Raw genomic sequence first — 17154 nt, forward strand, 5'->3', positions numbered from 1 at the left:
TTCTTCTTTACTGAGTCGAAGAATTTCCATGCTCTTTGGACCTCCTCGGTATAGTCTGGGTAGAAGCCGTCTGATGGCCGTTGTATGTGATAGGCCTGGTGGCGCGGGCCAACTGTAGGATTGTATCTCTATCACAGAAGTTCATGAGCTTGGCTATTATTGTACGTGGCTGTGCACCAGGTGGGCTGTCCGGTTGGAACACTGTGGGCGTGTTCAATGGAGAAGTTGGATAATCTTTTGGGAGTGAATATGTCTGCCAGCCAATCTTCCAGAAAAAGCTTGACACTGGGGCCCTCTTCCTTTTTGGGATTCAGAAGATCCGTATATTCCTTCTTGCACGCCCTTCGCTGTCCTCAGCTCTGTTTTCAAGCTGTTACTTTCTGGGTTATGGTGGTGAGTTGCTTCCTCATCCTTTTCATGGTACTTTCTGGGTTATGGTGGTGAGTTGCTTCCTCATCCTTTTCATGGTGTCTTCCGTGGTGGAGATCCTCTGCTGTTTCTACCACCCTCGAGGACAGGTTATGCATGTCCTGCCGTAGAAAGGACACCTGCGCAGCTTAGGCCCCATTTTTCCCTTCGAGGGACGTCCACGACTCCTTGATTGCATTCATGACGTCTGTTAGCGAGATGTTGAGTTTGTCTTCTCCCGTCCCTTCTTTTTCAGGAGTTGTGATTGGGGGGGCCCCGAAGGAGTCCGACCATGAAAAGATCTTGCTCTGGAGGGTCTGCTTTTTAACTTTCTTTTCCCATTGTGTTGCCAGGCTCAGTGCGTGGTGTGATGCTAATAGGTTGTAGTACTCAAGCGTACGGATCCCTCTGTGGCAGAGGTGGTTCCTTAAGGTTAATCTGTGCGGGCTTCGGTTGCGGGAGTGTTCTGCTCTGTGTGGCTTCACCTGCCCAGCTTTTATTATGGGCAGGAGAGAGGGCAGGGTGTTTCTGTCCCTGGTTTGCTCCTTGTATGATCTTGCTTAGTGGCTGGGGGTACCCCCACTCTTCTGTTTGTGGGTCTCCTGCTAGGTGTCACTGTGCAGCTTTGCTCATGGGGGGGGCAGCACTGGGGATATCTTCCTAGTGGGGACGGGTCAGCAGCGTGTGTAGGTAGGCCCAGGCGCCTGGGTGGTCAGCGTTTAGGCAGTGGGTAGTGCTGCGCTGACTGCCGCTCACAGCGAGGGGCTGAGTGTTAAATGCTGCCAGTGATGGTCAATTTGCCCTGTTCTTAGGTCTGCTCAGTGCCTCCCATGCAACCTTGTGCTCCAACTTATGCTTGCCACTCTGGTCGTACCTTGTAATGCCACACAGCGACAGGCTCTTCGATCTGGTTTGCCTTTGGCTTTGTGTGTTGGTGCTTCTTGTTTTGCACGCTGCTTGCCTCCGGTGTATTCGCTCCACCTCGCGGTACCAGCTGGTGGGGGAGCGTGCGCGCTCTGCCACTTCAGGCTGGTAGATGTCTGAGTTCGCCTGGCCTCACGTTGTGCCTGCTGTGGGTGCTGGCACTCCCGCGGATAAGATCCTCCCTGGCTGCGTTGTCCAGGACGGTGATCTGGTGGCTGGTAGAGGTTGTCAGCCTTGACTCCGTCTCTGGTGTGTTGGGAGGAGCAGTGACCCTTTCAGATGTGCGGGCTGCTGCTATAGTTCGTGCTGCTGTGTGGGCAAGATGGTGCTGGGAGCTCCCCGGGCACTCACTCCTCCGTGTTTGATCCTCCCCCACCTCGCTGCGAGGCGAGTGCCCCCGATTCAAGGAGTGTAGCCCCTCGGCTCCCAATGGCTGCAAGGCTCACTGTGCCCCGGGGCAGGGAGGGCAGGAGGGAAACAGTTTCCCCTGCTTCTGGCGGGTTGTGGCCTCTGAGCTCGCAAGGTTTCAGCGCCTGCTGAGTCTGGCTTTGAGGCTCCGATTTTTGTCAGCGTTAGGGCTATTTGTGTCCAGGGTTCTCCGAATTGTGCCGTTTCTTCATAGAAACAGGTGCTGGGGACCAGGAGTTGCCAGGATATTTCTCGCGGTCGCCATGAGCGGGTCTTACTAGGTAGTCATGCACAGCTTGCGCATTAGCAGTCTCCATTTGTCTTTTTATTTCACTTGTGGGATAGCTTCTCATCGATGGTTGTCCAACCTTTTCCCCTTCTTTGGCCTGTTCTGTAGGTTAGGCGGCAGCACTTAGTTCTGGAGCAATGAGCACGTCTCTCCTCCTGAGGGATGACGATGCTGCTTTGATTTCCCATCTCTATCATTTAAGGAAAAAAAGACTATTTATAGATAGATATATAGATAGATATCTATATATATCTATATATATATATATATATATATATATGTATGTATGTATGTGTGTATATGTATATATGTATATATGTATATATATATATATATATATATATATATATATATATATATATACATACACATATATATATATATATATATATATATATATATATGTGTATGTATATACATATATATGCATATATATATATATATGTCTCTGTGTGGCTCCAGACATGTCGTATCCTTGATAATATAAACAAGAGTGAAGTCTCGATCTGTCCCTCGGCGGAAAGTCTTGGTCGCCTCTGGAAATTCTGATGATTAGACAGTTCGACCTGCATCACAATACCGTGCAAGAGCATGCTCATCTGTGTAGAATTAGCTGGGTCTCTGATGAAAGTGGGGACATAAACACCGACGTGCCTCCCCACAAGCTCTGGAAAGTCCTCAATTAGGCAAAAAAACACATTGCTCGCCAGTCTATCTTCTGCTGACAGGGACATTTGTCCTGCCCTTGCTGAAGTTTGGAACTGTTAGGCCCTCACTCACTGTGAGCAGTTTCTGCAATCTTGATGTGTGTGGAGAGCAACTTGGATTCTAATTCTGTTCAGGATTATGCTCAAGCGTTCTGTTTGCTGGATCTCGAAGAAATGTCAAGACGTCGGTGCGTCTTAAACAAGATCTGGACAGTCTTCAATTAAACAAAAGAATAGCACGCCAACAAGCCTATTTGCTTCTTCTTCTGCTTGGGACATTTGTTTCCTCTCTGTATTCTAGAAGTAGGAGGAACTGCTCGGCGATCACGGTGAGCAGCCTCCTTATTGTCTTTTCGTTTTCAGTGGCTTAAAGAAATTTAGTGATGCTAGTGAGCCTTCCCACTAGTGACGGGTATGACCAAGACAGGTCAAAATAGTTCAGAACGTCTTTAGTGATGTCGCTTCTGTGGGACACCCTAAGCAAGTCCAAATAATGCTCCCGTTTGGAACGAGTCTGGATACTGTATTCTCTTCCAATTCATGTGTCTGCGATTAAAATTTGGTATATCCTTTCCTTATAAAGGCTTTAGTATGCCTCAGTTCAAAGTCAATAACCTATGTTGTGGCTTATTAATGCAGTTCTTCACCCTGCAACTAGGATAGACAGTGTCCGTTTTTATGTCCTTGTCCTCAATTTTGCAGAGAGGAAATGCCCATAATTCAGCCACAACCTTGCTGTTACGCTCACCTGGTTTCTGCAGATGCATTAGGGCACAGTTGCAGCCATCCCTGAACTTGAATCACCCCTTCAGGCCTCCATCAGTAGAAAAGCTGTGAGCGGTGGTACGTGGTAATACTGCTCCTGCATGGAGATTAGTGTGTGTGCGCGCCAATCTTTGATTGTTGTACCTCTCGAACCCTTCACCCCGAAATATGGTTTCTGTGAGCATATGCAGGTCCATAAAGCTCACCTGTGAATTATGGAAGATAAGCTCTCCATCCTGCTACTTCTGGCAGGGGTGCGTCGAATGGGATCTAGTTCCTTCACTGATCCCTGATGAGGATTAGTCGAGTCCAGCTGCGACTATGCTTCTTATGATTGGTAAGTCTTTCTGAGCTCTTGTGATGCTGTTGGTTCTGTTAAATGTCTTTATATGTTGCTCCTATTTATGCCTGCAATAATGTCTCTTCTGTTTTCTTCCCTTAGATAGAAATGCGGCCTCCATGCAGCTGTGAGACGCGAGAAGCGGCCGGATGGAAGATGGATGCCACTGCAATGTTTGAAAGCAGGTAAGTGATGGTTTAAGGAAAGTGCGAAGTATGATGAAGCACAATCTTAAACTGACTGTTTTTTCGATGTCTAACCTGGTCTTCTGTTTTCCCTTGCAGGCGCTGGTGTCGACGATGGAGCGTGTCGTGCTGCAGTGCCAAGATGAAGATTTTGGCGTTCCGGAAAGTGTAAAGATGAATACTTGGTTTGCAGAAGAAATGTATGTCCAAGAAGCAGGATCTTCAAAGGTAAGTCTGACATCAGGCGACAGTGAGCGTTACGCTGCTTGCAAGTGCAGAATAACGCGAAGCGTCTGTCTATAGGATCAGGGCAGCATGTATAGCTGAGATCGTGGGCACGCCCATTGGGGCCGGCTTACTAGCCACACCCTGCCACTCCTAGAGAGTGAGCACATGCAAAGACAATCCATTAGCAGCCACAACGAAGAATACACTTGGGGCTGCTTAATGGATGGAATGTTCAATGTTAATGCATCTGAAGTGCTATGTCCATAATAAAAGCTTTTTGGTGTTAAATGGATGTTCTTGTTTACTTGTGTTCATGAGCTGGGTGCCAAAGCAGTGTCCCCCAGGTCTCCTGTGCATGTGACCCCTACATGCCTGTGCCCCTGACTTCATGACCATGACAGCACAAACGTTCTTTGCCTTGGCTTTGCTGGTCATGCGCCCTTATTCCTCCTCATGATCGCGTCTGCACGTTCTGTGGTTCTTCCCCATCATCTGTAGTCTCTACGCGTTGGAGTGCGAGCAGGGGGGCTTCTCCGATCTATGGCTTGATGTCACCCAGGAAGATCCAAGCTCCTCTTCCTTGTAGCTTGATTGCAGATGGAGCGACATCTTCCACTGTGAAGGGTCCATTGAACCTTGGCTCGTCCCACTTCTTTCTCGTGTGATTTCTTTTTTTTTTTTACCAGGACCGTATCTCCAGGGTAGATTGATGGTACACATAAACTCTGAACTGAGTTTGCAGTAGTATCTCCTTCTGTGTTGTGTGCTGCCCTGCACCCTTTTTGTCGTCACTGCAGCTGTCCGGAAATTGTAGTAAGACAAGATGTCATGCAATTCAAGTAATTTTGCATTTCAGACCCTAAGATTTCTCTCGTTGGCTGGGCATCACATCTAGATCTATCTCCGGGTGTCTGTAGAGTATGCATCCTTCTGTGGTGCTTCCCCTTGGAGTTCCCCTAACTGGGCTTGCCCCAGGTTAATATAACCATCAGGTTCACCATGTGCAACAATCATTTTTTCATTTACATCCGTTATTTCCACATCCATTATGGTTTTGCCCTTGGATGCCATACGCTTGGCCTCTGTGTCTGCTGCTTCGTTTACCCTTGAGACCAAATCTGTTTCCCTTCGTGTGGGTGGCGCATTTCACGACCACTATGCCCACTGGGAGCTGTAGTGCCTTAATGAGCCTATCCAATACGGCTGCATGCTGCACTGGCGTGCCATTCGCTCTGAGGTAGTCCCTCCTTTTCCAGCGTGCTAGGCCTGCACGCACTGTTGATGTCACATCGGCGGAGTCACTGTACATCATCACTTCCTGGTCTGCATGATTCTCGATGGTGAGCATCAACGCCAATAATTCTGCAGCCTGTGCTGAATAGTGAGATGGTAATTGTGCACTAATAAGTACTCTCCATTTGCCATGTGCTTCACCACATCAGTGCCTGTGTATCTTTGCCCATCATTTTGATTGATTCTCAAAACCGTCAATGAAGACAATTTCTCCTTCTGCCAATGCATTTTCTTTCACTCTGGGAATCTCATAAAATCCTTCATAATTTGCAGTGTCATGTATTGGCTCTCCTACAGTCACTGGCTCTGCTATGAACATAGCTGGGTTTACCATCTTAATCGATGGATTTGATATGATCACATAAGCACAAGCGCTCTGAGATCTTTGGTTTCTCTAGAATGGCAAATAGTGTGTGCTCGACGTACAATGTCATGGAGCAACCCATCACAATGGTTGTAGCTCTCTCTATGGCGAACACTGCGGCAGCTAAACTTTGTTCGCAAGGGAAGTGGCCTCTCATCACTGGGTCCAAATTCCAACTGTAGTATGCCAGGGGCTTGTACCCCAATGTGGGAGTACTGCCGTCATAACGCTGCCATTCGTGTGTGAAAACAAGTAGAATTCCTCTGCATAATTGGGAATCCCTAAAACTGGTGCAGTGCAAATGGCTCTCGAGTTCAGTAAACCCTTCTTCCATGGTATCAGGCATTCCGTTTTTTCTTTAGTCACCTGTGCCTTTTTCAGGACCTGTAACAACGTCTTGGTATATGAGCTGTACTGAAAGACCCATGCCCTGACATAATTGCTAAGACCTAGAAAACTCTGCATCTGTTTTATCATGTGTGGCTTGGTTGTGTTCAGTATGGCTTCAGCCCTTTCAGCGGTAACTTTTCCCCTCATGCAAGATCAGCTGGCCTATGTGCAGCACTTCTGGCTGACAATATTGCAACTTCTTTATCAACTGTATATCCTTTCTCAGCAAAGATAGTCAACAGCTGAATAGACTAGTCTCTGCATCTTTCCTCTGCTGTGCTGCAAATTAAGATGTCATCCACCTATTGCAAGACAACACTCTCTAATGCAATATTGCTTATGTCCATCTGCAGGACTCTGTTAAAAATTCACTCACAGTACCCCTGGGTTAACCTCTTGCTCTTCAGATGCATCTGTCTGAATGTAAATGACCTCAAATCTTGAGTCTTTGTGCAATGGGATTGGGAAAAATACATTTTTCAAGTCAATCACTGTGAAATATTGGTCCTTGACATGTATATTAGATAGGATTGTGGCAGCGTTAGGGAATAGAGGGCACTCTGCCTCCACAATGATTTATCGGGCGTAAATCTTGAATTAGTCTCCAAGACCCTCCCTTTGATTTTTTGATAGGGTACACTGCGGTACTGCATGACGACTGACGTCACTAAGATGCTCTGTTGCATCATAGCAGAAATTGTTTTGAAAATTCCTTTATCTGCTTCCCTAGACATTGGGATACTGTTGTGCTTTTGGTAAAATTGCTCCTGGTTTCAATTTAATCTTTACTTCTCCGACTCCTTTCAATAAGCCTACGTCATAGGGGCCTGTTGTCCATATTGAGACAGGCACCTCTGTCATGTCGTCATCAAAATATTCAGGACGGTTCTGTGCCAACATCATTCTCTCAGGCACTTCTCTTTTGATCAGCCTCACCCAAAAGATGATTTACCTCAACTGATTCTTCCCCATTTGTTATCAAACAGATCGTCATCGGTGACGTCATTCAATCTGTACCCTTCCTCAATGGAGATTACTATGCACCATTGTTGGCCTTCATTGCAATCATCGATCAGTGCCATTTCCCTCGCACTATGGCTGTGCATTGCCATGGGAAATACTTCTCCCTTTTCCTCGTGCATAGGTTTTCTTCGCCTAAATAGAAACTCATTGGGGATTCTCATGGTTTTGCCTACAAGGTTTGGTAGCCCTGCCATTAACACATGTATTCCATATGCGAATATTTCTGGCTCCAATGGGATAGCTCTCATAGCTGTTTGTCCCGCGTATGCTTTAATCATCTCGCATACGTTCAAATAATGCATTCCCGGAGTTGAACATACAATGCGCTTCTCCGTCAATAAAATTGTCATGATTAACTTCGTCACGATATTTACTGGTGTTTGTCTTGAGTACAGCAGTGGCACATTCATATCACATTCTCTTAGAGACTGGAAGTTCATTTATAAAAGGAACACGATTGTTGCTCCTGTGAAGCCCTGAGTATTTATAGCATCGCCGGACAAGGAAAACATGCGTTAACGTATACACGAGCGTGTTGCACCTGTGTCTACTAGGAAGGAATATTCTTTATCCCCAATAACGACATCCACCCTTGGTTCCTCGTGGGGGTTAGGTGTCACTGATAGGATAGAACACATCAGGTTTCCCAGTGAGCTGTTCTAGTCCATATATAACTTTGTCCCATGCTGCGTGAACTGACTCCCTCCATCACCAGTGTTGGCTCTTAGTGTTCAATGCCTGTCCTGCACCTGTTGTCTGGCAGTGGCATCAGTGACTGTTGGGACTGTCCCTGTGGAAAAATTATCAAGTTCCGAGGTTGCAAGCTTTGCTGTGCTCCCGGCGCTTGCTGTTGCACCATGTGATTCTGTGCAAATCCATTTCCTCCTTGCTGTAAAAACACAGGTGGATTCACCATGCCTGCCCTTGTTCCTTGGTAGTTTTGCACCATGCCTTGACTTCTGCATGTTCGTGCTAGATGCCCTGTCATCCCCCACGTCCAACATATTGGCGGTGGTCTGATTATTTCACATATCCAGATTGCCATTTTGCATGCTTTGAAAGCCTCCCGGATTACTCTGCCATCCTCTTCCTCTAAATCCTCCATCTGGGGTAAAATCCATTACTGCCCTGATTAACTTGCTGTTGATTATTGACCTGCTGTATGTTTGATCCGTCTGTGCTAGTTATCATTGCCCCTTCTATGGCATACTTTGACAATGTTTTCTGCACTAATTTTGCCTCTTCACCTTCGCGCAGCCTCTTTTTTTACGATTCTTCTCCTGCAGCAATCTGCAATAGTGAGCTATGGTCAACTGTATTTCAACCACGGTTTGGCCTCAATTCTTAACAATTTCTTGAGCTGCTTCTGTGCCTGATCTGACAGCCCTTGGCATAATACATGGTAAAACAAGGGCATAGATTTCCCCCAAGATTCACGTGTTTCGAGCACCCATGTGTCTTGGAAGTTCTGAATGTAAAGCAAAGGATTCTCTGACTCCTTCATTTTGTGTGTCATTATGGCTCCCATGTCTGATGTATCCAGGTATAGCAGTCATAATGCTTTCCATACCGCAGTTCTGCAATTGTTAAATGGAGCTCCGTCGTGTGCAGTATTAACTGTAGTCACGCCAGAGTAACCTGCATGTGTCCACACATCGTCGGCTCAATCACCAAGTGTGGCGATTAAAAGACCCTTAAAATCTCCAATGGCCAACGTGTTCCATTTTTTCTAGCTCATGTATCCATTTTCCGGCACCCGATGTTAACATTGGAAGCTTATTTTTCAGGTTTTCTCGATCCATGTGTGGCCATGGAATATACTGTGGCCTCGTTCCTCCTTTCTCGAGCAATGGGAATTGCGATGCATAGCCCTCCGTCTCTTATAATTTTTCTGTATCGCAGAGGTAATATTCCCGCATCGCAGTCTACCTGGCAATGTCCTTAGTCTGCTCACATAGGGTATTGGAGACACCCTGCCTCTGACCGTAAGATACTCCTTTGCGTCGGCCTGACTGTGTGGCTGTTTCTGATGCCTTGGGTACAGACTCGCTAAAATCTGACTATCCCTTTTCCTCCAGAGAAGCGTTCGCGTCATCCCTTATTCCTTTTCCTCAAATTCCTCTTTCTGCGTTTGATATTGTCTGCCCCCAAACTTGTGCAACACATCTTTCTCGTTCCGATTTAGTGTCAACCTATCTAGAGACCGCTCTCTATTTTTACTACTTTGAGAGGCAGCCTCAGTATCGTACAACTGAGTGCTCTCAAGATGCTCGTCCTCTCCTTTCCCTTGGGGTACTTGTTCTAGTCCCATTTCAATATAAATCCATTTGATCGTCACTCCGATGCTTCTGGTGTCGAAGTCATCCTCAATATTTGCCCTTCCCAATCTACTACTGGATCGGGTTTTTTAACCTCTCGCTCCAGATATTCAAGATTGCGTGCCCTCTGTCTTCACTTACGTTCTATGTCGTCATCGAACTCGGTGCTTCCTCGCTTCTTCCCTGACCCTATCTTCTTCCCGTTTCTTTGCATCTCTACATTCATTTGCCCTTCATATTTCCTCATCCCTTCGTCTCTTTATTCTCTTTTCTCGTATCTTTTGCTCTTCTATTCTCCGCTGTTCCTGTCTGTCCTGATCATTAGCTGCTCTGTTTACAATCGCATTTCCTTTCTTGCTTCTCGCGATACAACCGCTCTTGTCTCTGCCTCTTTTTTCCTGATCCTTTCATCGCTCAATCCTTTTTCCTATTCCTTCTCTTTTCTTTGTAAATCGTCTAGCTCTCCCTTTTGTCCGACGTCCTCAATGCCTTTACCATAGTTTGAATAGAATCTGACCTCCCATCCTAAAAGAATATTGAGCAAATATGAGGAAATACATATGCTTAGTTACATATTTAACTTTTTCTTGGCATTTTTACAGTAGGCGACAGTACTCGATTCTTACAAAAGTGGATGTAATTTCAGTGACTGGGTCTAGCTACTCTATCAATTCGGCTATGGGATAATATACAGTGAGCCCGGAACTCACTCCCTGCACCAGCGAACAGTGCAATTGTTGTCCATTGTTGAAAAGATCAAATGTTGCTCACGAACGGCACCACTCTGATGCAGATGGGAAAACTGAATGAAATGCGACATGGTATGAATAACCTCCAAAACCGGTATACAACCTTATATAAATTACTATGCGGTCAGGGGTGGGGTTGTTTGAGTGTCTATAGGGATCGCTGGCTGGATGTGTGCATTTAAATGCAGGCCAGTGTGAGCAGAGCCGGACTTGGGACAGAGTGGGCTGGGTGACCGCCCGCAGCTTCATAGTCCCCCAGGGCGCCATAAGCTCCCTAGGGCACAAGCTACAGTTCTTCTGGATCATTTTACTGACATTTTATATATGTGTATTTGATTTACTCTTAACAATTATGAACATTAGGGATGTTGTCCCCTTTGAAATATCATGAACGAATTATCATGAAAAACATATTGTGATATATCTTAAATGGAGGTCGACTCCGTGACAATCCCACTTGAGTCCGCTCCTTAGGCAGTCCCTATTTAGCTGCACTAGCATTCCGATCCCTTGTTTATTTCATTTGCTCCTTGATGTCTCACGTCTGATTCACACTTGGGTTTTTATATTTGGTTATGTGCTTTTTCCTCATAGGTGTTTGTATTATGATTTTTTACATTTATACCTTTATTTTTATGGTATTATGCGGTTTTCTCAATATACATCTTGGCATCCTGTTTGGATGACACGCTATTTTTCCTACATTAGAGATGCACTACAATATAGCCCCTGTGTTATAATGAGGACACCTTTTGTCCCCTCTATTTTCACTAGGCCTTGCATTTTCACCGGATACCACGTGATATATGCCTTTCTCGTTTACCTTCTTAAAATGGCGACTGGCGTCACTATGCTGATTTACGCCGATGCCTGTGTGTTCCTGACTGCGCTCCAGAACACTGTTTCAGGTGGGTTCACTCGCGTTTACATTGATACGCTAGGGACCCTCTACAAAGTGGTGTACTACCACGATTAATTACGTGTCTCTTTGACTTTTTGCAACCTCTGCGCTAGCTCAACGAGCCTTGGTTCTGCTGCACAGTGGAATTTTCGGCATATCAACCAACACGTAGCCTACGGCTTTCCATGTTTTAATGATGGACAGCATGGTTGATTTTATGCTTTGACATACCATCATCTGTGTATGTTATTACTCTCCCTGCTTTTATCTTTTCATACCTGGGATCTATCCTTCACTAATAGGATGGTTATTATTTTTCTTTCCTTGGTTTTCCTTCATAGATTCTTTCCCTCTTGGCTCGTGGTACGAACGATGGGCTACTCTGACAGCCGCCCACAGACAAGTCTAGCTTAAGACATTTCACTAATAAATTATTGGGTACTTATCCAATTTTGGAGCAGTGCAAGTTAGGTTTAGTGGTTCTATTCTCTTATACTATATCTCGTTTTCCTTCTTGTCCTTAAGGTCTCTTTCTATATCTTACTGTCTATTTTTTATACTTTTCGTTCTGCATATAGTAGGTCCTCTTGGGACCACCACACCTCTGTATCATGTGGAGGTATTCCACTATTGGACTACTCCACTAGATTACGTGTTTCTCCCTCTATTCGGGGTGTATGCTTAATTCTAACTTTTGTATATACAGTGATTGGTGCTTTTAACTAGTTTTCCATACACTTGGTACTTTGTTCTAAATTACATATCCATCTTTAAACTTTATAATCCATTGTAGGTGTCTTACGTTTACAATTGGTTCTTCCATGGTAACCTTGCCTGTTTACATCTTTGTCTTAAAATATACTTTTTTTTAAATTTATTTTTATTATTTTAAAAAAACAAAACCAACAAACAATACAGCTTTTCGGGACGTATATAATCAATATCAAACCATCACATTATACAGTGTTCTCCGTCCTCTCCCCACCCCCCCATAAACTTGAGCCAGCTCATCTGTGTCATCTACAGGAGTGTTTTCGGGAATCGCAGCGCTTGTAGACTTGTCTGAGTCTTCTGTTTCGTAGTTAACCTGGTGGGGGTTTACCATAGAGGTCACTAATTGTCGCCAGGCTATCAGGGGGCCCACTTCCTCCTCACCCCCCTGGTAACGGCTCCAAACCATACTACGGATTCTGCTTCCGCCCAGATTAGGAGGTCCGCCCACCATGTCTCCACCCTGGGTCTGTGGGCCGCCTTCCAGGCCATTGCGATCCTACCCTTGGCCAGGATGTAAGCCAGGTCCTTCATCTTGCTTATGTGCTTTAGATTCCGTGGCCTGGGAAAAATCCTGAGCATGCATACCCAAGCCGACCCCCACATCCAGCACCACTCCCCCTCCGGCCGTCTTTATTTCGTCCCAGAATCTGTGCACCTCGGGGCAGGCCCAGAACATGTGTAGCAACCCCGCTTCCACCTCCCCGCACCTGGGGCACTTGTGTGGCCGAGCCTCCAAACCTGGCTATTTTCCTCGGGGTCAGATAAGCCCTATGGGTGACATACAACTGGATCTGTTGGAGTCTCGCATTTCGGGACACCTTTTTATGGTACCTTTTGAGCTCTCTCCCATTGCCCCTCTGTCATGGGTCCTCCTATCTCCTCCTCCCAGTCCTGCCTCAGTTGAAGCAGCTCCTTACCAGCCTTTGCTCTCAGGAGCTCGTATACCCTGGATATTTCGTGCCCGCCCTCTGAGACATCGTATATCGTTTCCAGGGCGGCATCAGGTTCTACCGCCAACACCGTCTCAGGCCACCTCTCCCTCACCCGTTTCGTGAGTCTGGTGTAAATTATATATTGGCCTCTATGCACCCCTGTCTCCTCCTGCAAACTCCGGAATTCCAATACCTCCCCTTCCTGCCATATATCCCCGAGGGTGGCCAAGCCGATCGGTTCCCAGTATCTACGGACTACCTCAAGCAATTGGGAGTAGTTTCCACTCCGCGCCACCAGCGGAACCTGCTGGGAGAGCGGATCCAGATCACCCACCGTTCTCCACGTCCTGCGCCAGACCTCCCAACCCAGCTCCAATAGACTCCCTCTTCCCACCAGTTTACTCTTTTGTAGCCACACTGCTTCTCTCAGAAAGTATGGAGCCAAGTCGCCCTTCAAAAGTCTAGCTTCTGCCGAGTCCTCTGACAACCACCTGGCCACAATCAGTTGCCCTGCCAGATAATAAAGCTCAAAGTTCGGCAAGTTTATGCCCCCTGTCCTGTAGTTTACACAGGGCTACTCTGTTCCTGGAGTTGCCCCATATGAAGCTCCTGCACATACCGTGAAGTCTCTTGAAAAAGCTTTTGGGAATCAAATACGGGACATTTACAAAAACATGTAATTGTCTGGGCAAAATCACCATTTTGAGCAGAGCTGCTCTCCCCATCATAGATGGGGGTAATCTAGACCAGAACACCATACTATTCGTAACTCCCTCGATCGCTTTCTCTGTTATGTTCGTGCTCTGTTTCTATCCTATGATAAATGTTTACTCCCAGATACCTAAATGTCTCAGGTTGCCAGGGTATTTGCAGGATAGGCAGCCTCTCCAATGGGACACTCTTATACCTTCCCAAGGGGAACAAACTAGACTTCCCTGGGTTCATTGATATGCCTGAGAGGGTGGCATAACTATCCAGCACCTCCAATACATATTGCAGGGTTTCCTCCGGGTAGCACAAATAGAGGAGTATGTCATCTGCATACAGCGATATCAGGTGCATGCCACTTGTCGTACGAATCCCCGCCTCCCCGTATTGTTGGCATTTTGCTAGCGGCTCTAGCGCCAGTATGTATAACATGGATGACCAGGGGCATCCCTGTCTGGTCCCCCTGCTGAGTTGCCATTTGTCTGAAATTGTGAATCCCGTTTTAACTCTCGCTACCGGGGTGCTATATAACATCTGAACCCACCTGATGTATCCAGGTCCCATTCCGTATCCTTTCAGGGTCGCTTTCAACCATGGCCACCGCACCGAATCAAAGGCTTTGACCGCGTCTAGCGACACGATAGCCAACTCGCCCGTGTCCTCCCCGGTGTAATCAATGATATGGTGCAGCCTCCTATGGTTCTGTGATATTCCTACCAGGGACATAGCCCGTCTGATCTGGGTGTATCAACTTACCAATCGGCTAGAACTGCCGTGAGTATTTTACTGTCCTGATTGAGCATGGACAAGGGTCTATAGGACCCGCACTCCATGGCCGGCTTGCCTGGTTTCAGAAGTGGGATGATCACTGCCTCGCGGAGGGACGGTGGCAGTTCTCCCAGCTCGTAGGCTTCATTAAACATGTCAAGCAAGGGCGGGAGTAGCTCCTGCTTATGTCTTGTGAAACTCGCTAGGCAACCCATATAACCCAGGTGCTTTACATGTGGGCAGATGTTGGATCACCACTTCCAGTTCGTCCGAGGTAACAGGGGCATCCAGATCCGCATGTTCTAGGTCATCCAGAGTGGCCAGCCCTATATCCTCTATTGTTCCCAGTATGTCTTGGTTCGTATCCTCCCCTTTGTCCTCATATAGTTGTCTATAATACTTGAACTCCTCATTTACCCCCTCCTGGGTGTTACGGGTTCGGCCTTCCGCATCCCTGATTGCTCTAATCACTGAGCGGGGGGGTCTCGCTCTTGTACAACCAGGCCAGCAATCTACCTGGCTTATCCCCCCTGCATGTAGCTTCTGTGTATTTTTTGTAATTTAATTTGCATAATCTATCCCAGAGTCCACTGCAGGTTAACTAAGTCTTTTATCTTGACACTGTTCTCCCGGGTAGTCTCCTCATTTTGCATAAGACCCTCCACCTCTCTTTCTGATTCCTGAAGTTCCCGTTCAATGCCCCCTTGGACCTTGGATTTTGATATAGCGACACCCCGCACCACCACATTAAACGCCTCCCATACTGTATCCACAGAGCGTACACTGCCCGTGTTCGTTTAAAAATATTCCTTGATGGCCTCCCTCAGGTCCTCTCGAAACCCTGCATCTTGTAACGCCTCAGTTCTGAGTCTTCATGTCGGGATGCGCGCCCTGGGGGGTTGGTATCGCCACTCTACGACCAAAGGCGAGTGATCGGATAATACCCGAGCCTTATATTCCGCTCCCATTAGTTCTCCCAATATCTCGGCAGCTGCAAACACATAGTCTAGCCTCGTGTGCAAGTGATGTGGTGCTGCGTAGTGAGAGTATTGTCTATCCAATGGATGCAGCTTCCTCCAAACATCCACTAGGCCTTCCAACAGTGTCCCCAGCGCTTTAGCCGCTGGCTTCCCTGATTTGTCATCTGACCTGTCTCTTCTAGGATTCAGGGTACAATTAAAGTCCCCTTCCCACACTATCGCGCCACCCACCAGGGGGCTAATCTTACTGTATAGGGACCTAAAGTAAGCCGCTGTATCATGGTTAGGGGTGTACAAATTGATGATGTGCACCTCTCTGTTCTCCAGGAGTCCCGTTACCACCACCATTCTGCCCTCTGGGACTATTGTCGAACTGCGCACCTGGAACGGCACGTGCAGTGCCACCCATGTGACCACCCCTCTTGCATATGTCGAATACGTGGCCCCATGACACTACCCCTCCATTTTCTCCTGACCACCTCCAGCTTCTCCTTCGTGAGGTGGGTCTCTTGTAGCAAGGCTATATCAATATGCATCCTTTTTAGATACAGCATCACTTTGTTGCGTTTTAAGTAACTGTTTAGGCCCCGCACATTCCAGGTCACCACTCTAAGATTACCCGATGCCATCTAATCGATGTGCTCCCAATGCACTCCTCCCTCCGATGCTTCCCGTGATGGCCCGTTTACCGACTCTTAACCTACCCAGCCTCAACAATCCCCCCCCCCCGTACCCCAACTCCACCCCACTGCACACAACCCAACCCCTCCCCCCACCCTACCCCAACAAATGCCCAGCTCCATCCCTGGATCTCAGGCCCACCCTCGCATGGTCCTATCTAGCACCCGAGGACTAGGACCCCGCAGGGCGTCGCCGATCTAACAGTGACCTAGCTAGGTGTACTACTGAGTTCAAGGGATGCCTCCCAGGTGCTCCCACTTATCTATTTAGGGTTGTTGCGCCCAGCGGATCCCGCCAGCCTATCTTGCAGCGCACTCCCCACAAGCTTAATTTAACTCTATATTCAAGTCCCAATGTCCTAGCCATGTCCCCAAGGAGGACATGGCTGCGTGCTACTAATCTCCTGCAGCCCCCATCTGGATATCCGGTTCCTGAGGGCGACCCTGCATATCCAGCCATTCCATTGCATCCTTCGGGGTCTCAAAGAACAGGGATTTGTTCTTGTAGAGCACTTTGAACTTGGCTGGGTAAAGCAACATATAACAATGGCCTGCTTCTTTTAATCTTCTTTTCACTGACCCAAAGTTCATCCTGCTACGCTGTACGTGCAGCGTATAGTCCGGATATGCTGTGATTTTTGCCGACCCCCTTTCGATCGTTCCTCCCTTCCGAAAAAATTCGAGTATCTTCTCCCGGTCTCGATAGTTCAGAATTTTTGCGATCAGCGGTCACGGGGGCGGGGGGTTCCTGGGGGCGGTCTCCTTGTCAAGGCCCTGTGCGCCCTTTCAACCGCAAACCCCTGGGTCAGCGCCCCGCCAGTTATCTCCTGCAGGAGCATGGTTTCCACATATTCTGTTGGGTTGGGCCCCTCCATTCCTTCGGCAAGCCAACAATTTGTATGTTTCGTCTGGCCCGCCCTTCTGCCTCCTCCGCTCTGTCCCCCAGGTTGCCCACCCGCTGCACAAGGGCATGTAGCTCAGATCCATGTGCGGCGCACGCTGCAGTATTCAGGGCCATCT

The 17154-nt window shown here is 47.3% G+C and overlaps 1 protein-coding gene across 1 annotated transcript in view; it reads left to right on the forward strand.

Moving 5' to 3' along the window:
- Positions 1–17154, forward strand: part of DEGS2 (delta 4-desaturase, sphingolipid 2) — a 224835-nt gene that overhangs the window by 59552 nt on the left and 148129 nt on the right. The gene's annotated exons all lie outside the window — the stretch shown is intronic.

Source organism: Ambystoma mexicanum, chromosome 14 (genome assembly GCF_040938575.1).
Source record: "Ambystoma mexicanum isolate Mex_15411 chromosome 14, UKY_AmexF1_1, whole genome shotgun sequence".
NCBI classification, from domain to species: Eukaryota; Metazoa; Chordata; class Amphibia; order Caudata; family Ambystomatidae; genus Ambystoma; species Ambystoma mexicanum.